Source organism: Myotis lucifugus, unplaced genomic scaffold, assembly GCF_000147115.1.
Source record: "Myotis lucifugus unplaced genomic scaffold, Myoluc2.0 scaffold_740, whole genome shotgun sequence".
NCBI classification, from domain to species: Eukaryota; Metazoa; Chordata; class Mammalia; order Chiroptera; family Vespertilionidae; genus Myotis; species Myotis lucifugus.
The window spans coordinates 3542-10608 of record NW_005871788.1 but is presented as its reverse complement, the minus strand read 5'-3'; the positions used below and the strand labels follow the sequence as shown (position 1 = coordinate 10608).

The window sequence follows — 7067 nt, the reverse complement described above, 5'->3', positions numbered from 1 at the left end:
ACCATCATCACAATCACCATCATCATCTTTAGCATCATCACCACCATCACCATCATCACCACCACCATCACCATCACTCTTGCTGGATCATCATCATCACCATCACCACCATCATCGCTATCATTGCCATCATCACCACCACCATCACCATCGCTATCATTGCCATCATCACCACCACCATCACCATCGCTCCTGCTGGATCATCATCATCACCATCACCATCACCATCGCTATCATTGCCATCATCACCACCACCATCACCATCGCTCCTGCTGGGAAGTGCCCACGAGCAGGCACGCGGTGAGATTACGAGCCAGCTACGTCGGTATTGCCTGGACCTGACCAACACAGCTCAGAGAGGCAGGGAGCTGCAGAAGGGCACAGGGGCCGGGGTCTCTCTGACCCCAAAGCCCACGCCTTCTTATGACCATCTACTCACCATACATGTTGTCAGTCAAGAAAAATGTCACCTAAACCAAGAAAGGGGAGCATGTCAAGAGATCAACAGGGTCCGTCAGTCAGACAGTGAAGAAGGCGGAGAGGAAGGCTTGCAGCCACTGTGCCCTGCTGACCCTGGAGAGGAATGAGGTGGCAGAGACTAGACTCGTGGACACAGCAAGTGCACACGAGGGAGGAGGGAGCTCGCGGGCACTGAACCCTCTGCAAGGCCTGCCAGGAAGACCCGTGTCCCACCGGCCTGCAGGTGAGCCAGAGAGTCCAGGCTACACAGCAGTCCTGGGACTTACCTTTCTGCTACTTCAGTTTTAGATACTCAGCTGTGACTCTATCTCAAGAGGGTTTTAAAAAGACACCTTTTTAGACCCACCGGCCAATGGCCCAGTCCACAGAAAAGCAGGAGGGGCCTCGGGAACCTAAGACCTTATGCAAATGTTTATGTGCCCTTTTTTTTTCTAGGAAAAGGTTTTCAAATCTTCTATCACACAGGGTGAGGCAAAAGTAGGTTTACAGTTGTTAACATGGGAAAGAACACAATCTATAATAAAAGCGTAACATGCTAATTAGACCTACGTCCTCCTGGACAAAGCCAGGGCTGCGAGGGAAGCCCGGGTCCCGGGTGCCAGAAGGAAGCTGGTGCCAGCAGCCGGGGGAAGGAAGGCCCAACTTGAATGAATTCACTTGCATGAATTTCGTGCATGGGGCCTCTAGTAAGTAATAATACAACAACCAACCCGGTCTGGTGTACTCACAACTGCAAGCCTATTTTGCCCCACCCTGTATTCTGACTGAGGCCTGTAATTCTAAAATAATTTAAAATCACTACTTAGTTTTGTCCCTAAGTTACGGTTTTTTAAAAAGGCATTTAAAAAAGATCCTTCTCAACTCTGATGGCGAGTGGTGCAGGCCTGGCCCCAAAAGGCAGCCTGGAGGAAGGTGAGGGGTGGGGCGGGTGTGCTGTGAGGTGACTGCACTCAGACTGCCCACCACACCTTCCAGTTCCAAACACAGGAAGTAGTTTAAAAATCTGCTTTCTTCCAAACGCCTCCCAGAAGCCCCCCGCTCTAAAGTGAAGTATCCGCAGGGCACGCAGTCAGCGCACAGATACGGCACAGACACGGCAGCGGCTGTCATGTGACCATCGTCATCATCACCGCCACCGTCCGGTGCTCAGCGACCACTCCACGCCAGCGCCACGGCCACGGCCCCTTACACAGCAGTGTCCCCTCCACACGTGGAACAAGGGAAGGGGCAGGGAACTTGAACGAGGCACTTTAAGAGAGAACCCTGTTGAACAGAGAAGCAGCTCCATAAACGACATGAGCCACTAGCTCAACCGGAGGAAATCTGGGCTGTCACGGCGGCCCTGACCCCACGATCCGTCCTATTCAGTTCATGGAGCTCTGGTAGAAACAGGCACCGGCAACAGGCCCGGGAGGGAAAGACTGTTGGAGGAAAGAGCCCAGTTTTGTCTGGAGAAACAGTCACATACAGGACAGAGCAAGGTTCCTTTCTAGGCCAGAGTGAGCAGCAGACCCTGACCACAGGGCGGGGTGCGTAAGTCAAATGTAATGAAATCAAACAATCTGAGCCAGTCACGCTGATAGCGTTCACAGAATACACAGAGACATTAAAACTCCTGTTGCCAGGCGGGCATGGCTCCGTGGTTGAGCGTCAACCTATGAACCTGGAGGTCACGGTTCGATTCCCGGTCAGGGCACATGCTCATCCCCAGTGTGGGGCGTGCAGGAGGCAGCCGATCCATGATTCTCTCTCATCACTGATGCTTCTGGCTCTCTCTCCCTCTCCCTTCCTCTCTGAAATCAATAATATATATTTTAAAAAAATACAAAATCTCCTGTGAACACTTGGTAGTGTCAACGCTTGTCCAATAAAACTGAGTGTAATCACTAATAAGCTAAATGAGGACAATACATTTCAACTTCTTTCCCTCTCTCTGCCGTGTCTATGGCGAGGGAGGAGTAAAAGCACTAAGTCGTGAAGAGGCGCAGTGGGCGGGGGAAGGTGCGGGCAGCAGGCACACAGGCCTTCGGTTCAGGCCTTATCAACGGCCAGCTTGCTTTTCGCTTTAGCTCCCGAGCACTAGGTTTCGAAGAGTAAAGATGAAATGTAGGAAGTGCGCCTCGAAGGCAGGCACAGGTCTAAGGAAACTGGAAGCGGGTGCTTCTGAGCGGAGCTATTTGGAGAACTGAGGGCGGTAGCCAAGGTGCATGTGTTGCTTTGGGTGCTGTACCCAGCTGATAAGATGTCATCACTGGGGGAGGAGGTCATGCAGTCCTTGCCACTATTTTTTATCATCCTTGTAACTCCATAACTACTGCAGAATGAAAGTTTAAAGTGTCTAATTGAGTCTACGCTGTGCTTCACTGAAGACCCAGTCTTCAGAGGCCTCTGTCGGAGTAACCAGCTGTGTTAAACCTACACTGGAGAGGCAGAAGGAACCGCGCCCGTTAGACACGAACGTCGTGCTGAGGACATGTGGCCTCACATACTGAACCCCTTTCTGCAGCTCAACCATCAAAACATAAAACGCACACACCCCGCGACCCACCAGCCCCCTTCCAGACACATCACCTCCAGAAGGAAGACGCACAGACATTGGGGTACTGTTCAAAGAAGTGGGGGAAAGAGAAAACAGCTATGTACACTCATCAGAGGGAGAGGCAAGACGAGGGAAATTCATAGTAAAACCACAAATACAAGGTCACATATACATCTGCATTAAAAAGTCATGTTTTAACAATAACAAAAAATTTTCATTTAAGTATACAAGAACATTACTCTGAATGTCCATATATTTTCTGTAGAAAAACCTAAGATTCATGCAAATGAAGTACAAACCTGTGCATTGATGATTTGCTAAATATATTATATTTTCTTTGTTTTTTGGCAAATCTCCATATAGCAATATCTACAAGATAAAACAAAAAGAAGCATTACTTTGAGATGTTAAAGCATGTAGTTAAGTAACATACCAAATGGGACCATGCCAACAACTGACAAACACATGATGTCATGTCTATTTCCAATCACGATGAACAAGAATCAGATTTCTCCTGGAGTCTCCGAGGGCAGAGATGGCACGTGTTTGAAGTAGTCAAGAGTGGGACAGGTTAATGGTCATAAAGTGAAAGAAACACGATTTCTTGTGAGCAAAAGACAGCAACATGTGCCGACTGGACGTGTGCGGACACGGCTCACGAGGCACCTTCCTTCCCAGCGCCTCCCCGCGGAGGAGGGGTGTGCAGTGCCTGGAGGAGACTTGCACGCGCTACGGAAGCGCCGTGTGCGTTAAGAGCGGTGCACTCAGAACAGCGGTGTCCGGGACGGGCGAGTTTCAGATGAGAGGAAGGTGAATGTTCAGGAAAAGATGAGGCTTTTGACCTCTGCGTGTCAGGCCTTTTGGTTTCCACCTTTTTCCTGTGAGGCCCAGGGCACATGAAAATGTTCACAGCAGTGAAACGCGTAGGACTGCCCTGTGCTCACCTGGCTCCCGTCCGCGTGGTGTGCAGGCCCCAGTAGAAAACCCGAGGGTGGAGGAAAGGGCTTCCTCCCTGCCCTGCACCAGTCACAGGGCCCAGCTCCCAACACTCCATTGGAACTTTCCCATTTCCTTTCCCACGGGCACCTGCCTCGGGGTGGGCAGAATGAGGAGGAAGGAGCATGAGGCCAGGGCTGTGGTGTGGCCATCTGGGCGCCTGCCCCTCGTACCCTGGCTGGCAGGGGCAGCTGGGAGCTGCCTGGTGCAGGAGGTCGGCACCAGTCAGGCCTGCGGGGGCGTCCTGGGCAGCACTGCCTGCACTAGCGTCAGGGGAAGCGTCTGTCGGGAGCTGGTGGGGGGGCTGCTGTGCCTGGCTGTGGGGAGAACACCCCTTTTATTAACACAAACTGCTTATTCAAAACCGATCGTGGAACAACTCAGAGTGCAGAGCAAGGGCGAGCACCACACACTGGCCCGCAGCCGGCTTGGTGCTCTCGCCTGTGGAGTCACTTTTCATTTCCAGAAGGGAAGCCGGGCCTTCAGAGGCTGCACACAGGAAGGTCAGGTCGCAGGGCCTGGCCTCCATGTGGTCAGTGCTGGTGCCAGCCCACGGGTGGGCCTGGAGCCTTGTCTGCCAGCGGCTCCCCCTTGAAACTTCGTCCATCTCTCATGAGGAGCTTGAGCAAGGGCCCACCCTCCACCCTGCTCCCGCCTGGAAACGCACGCACTGCCAGGACCACCTCCCAGGCGCGGTGAGGCAGACAAGACCCTCTGTCTGGAACAGGCCTGCAACATCGAAACCATCCCAGACAATGCAACTGCCCTATTACCCAATAAAGTGAATTTTTAAATTCAAAACTGGGGTAAGTGATTCATGAATAAGAAAAATAACTCTCCAGTCTACCTTCCTAAATAAAGGTCTCTGATTAGGTAGACATGCAGCCACAAAGAATTTCAGTTGGAATAAGACTGCATATATAATGTATACTCCATGTTTAATTATAATCATTTGAAATGCATTTTTCAATGTGCTTCATGCCAATGAAATATGTCACCAGTTACCCAGTACCAGCCTCCGACCGTAATGCATACACAACCTGCGGTCTTTCTCTGGCCTGTCACAGTCCACTGATGAGGAACGTGACGATCCCTCTGCGACAAATGCAAACGCCGCCACTGGCCCAATACCCATGTGCAAAAGCAGCCACCACACAGCACCCAGGGGACCTCCCGCTCAGAGGTCTGACTGCGAGCCACCTCTGTCCTGGCGCTGCCCTCTGCACGGCGTTTTCCTGGGCATCCACGTGGGCCGTCAGGGAGCTCAGCGAGTCTCCAGACCACGAGACGTGGGTACTTCAGGGAGCTGAGAAGCGGACCTGCTCAAGCGGACAGGCAGTGGGGCAGGGAATAGGGACCACACAGGTTTCTCACGGGGATCCCAAACTCCTTCAAATGTTACAAACTATCCTCTGCAAAAGCTCTGCCGGGGTGTTCACTGCTAGTTCCCACAGGGACACAGAGGAACCAGCCCGAGAGCACGGCACAGGTTCAAAACCGCAGCCAGAGCAGCGTCTCCTGGCAAGCAAACAAGGGTTCCCTGTCCTCAGGCTCCCAGAGCCCTCCCTCCACCAGGCCTCTGACCTGGTTCTGAGGGCGGAGTCGCCTCTCCCTCCTGACCTAGTAAAGAACGTGCCCAGACTCACTGCACCTGCAGACCCTGCTCGACCCGCCTCTCCACTAGCCCAGGCCAGTCAGACCCACCCTGGGGGCACCCCCCTCCACTAGCCCAGGACGGTCAGACCCACCCTGGGGGCACCCCCCTCCACTAGCCCAGGCCGGTCAGACCCACCCTGGGGGCACCCCCTTCCACTAGCCCAGGACGGTCAGACCCACCCTGGGGGCACCCCCCTCCACTAGCCCAGGCCAGAGTCCCTGCAGACTGTGCGGCCCTTTGGCTACAAAGAACAACATCAAGTCCTTCTGCCCTCACTGCCACCTCCAAGGGCTTCCCATCCTGTAGAAGGAAAACAGGTCTTAAATGTGTGAATGCTCACAGTTCACACGTTAGCTACGTAAAGTGACCCTGACATTGAGATGGGGTGAGGCCAGGACAGAGCAGGACAGGCTGGGTGTCGAGTGGAAGGAAGTAGACAGACAGCAGCCCCAAGGCCTCCGGTGGCAGCTGGAACCACGGAGTGGAAAGCCTGGCCGGCCGACCGACCGGAGGAGGCGCGTTCACAGGTGCCAGGAGAGCCTCTCCCGGACACACCCTGCACGTCGCCTCTGGGAGGGTCCACGCAGCTCCCCACACGCTGCAGCCGCTCCCACGATTGGGTCTTAGTCCGTGTCACAGAGCGACACGCACGCTCCCGTTTCAGTGCTGCCTCCTATTCTGACTGTCCACCTTCCTCCAAGTGTAAGTACAACCAATAGACCAGTGGTTCCCAAACTTATTTGGCCTACCGCCCCCTTTCCAGAAAAAATATTACTCAGTGCCCCCTGGAAATTAATTTTTTAAAAATTTTAATAGCAATTAAACAGAAAGATATATGCCCCCAAATGCATCTGTGGCCATCACTGCCCCCCCGATCGCTGCAGCGCCCACCAGGGGGCGGTAGCGCCCACTTCGGGAATCACTGCAATAGACCCTCACCACTAGCACCACAGCCCCAGAAAACGGGGCCCCCAGCTAGACTGCCTTGGCCAGTGAACACGTGAACTACTGGTGCCTCGGTGCGGAGCGACATGCCCTTCAGTGCACAGCGCAGGCCCACTCAGAAGCTGGCTGACTCCCTGTCCATCACAGCGCCCTGCCCGCCTCCCCGCACAGCCTGGGAAGCTCCGCACTCTCCGCGCACCCACCCTCCCTGACTCGGCGCCCAGGGCGACCACAGACCTTCCCACTGGCTCCTTCTCAGGCTCCAGGCTCAGGGCACAGGCTTCTGGAAGCTGCCCAGGCCCCACCTCCACCTCGAGCTCACAGAGCACACACACAGCCCTTCCCCTGCCATGTCCTGGCCCCCTAGACTGAGCTCCGTAAGGGCAGGGCCTTCCACGGTGGTCGCCCCTGCACCCTGCAGTGTCCAGCGCAGGCCCTGGAACGAGGTGC

At 54.2% G+C, this 7067-nt stretch overlaps 1 long non-coding RNA gene across 1 annotated transcript in view; it reads right to left on the bottom strand.

The window, feature by feature from the left end:
* LOC102435804 overlaps nt 1-3431 on the bottom strand; it is an 11710-nt gene extending 8279 nt beyond the window's left edge. The window contains exon 1 of the long non-coding RNA XR_002827026.1: nt 3319-3431. This is a non-coding gene — a long non-coding RNA (uncharacterized LOC102435804). The remainder of the gene's footprint in view (nt 1-3318) is intronic.
* Nucleotides 3432-7067: the final 3636 nt, after the last annotated feature.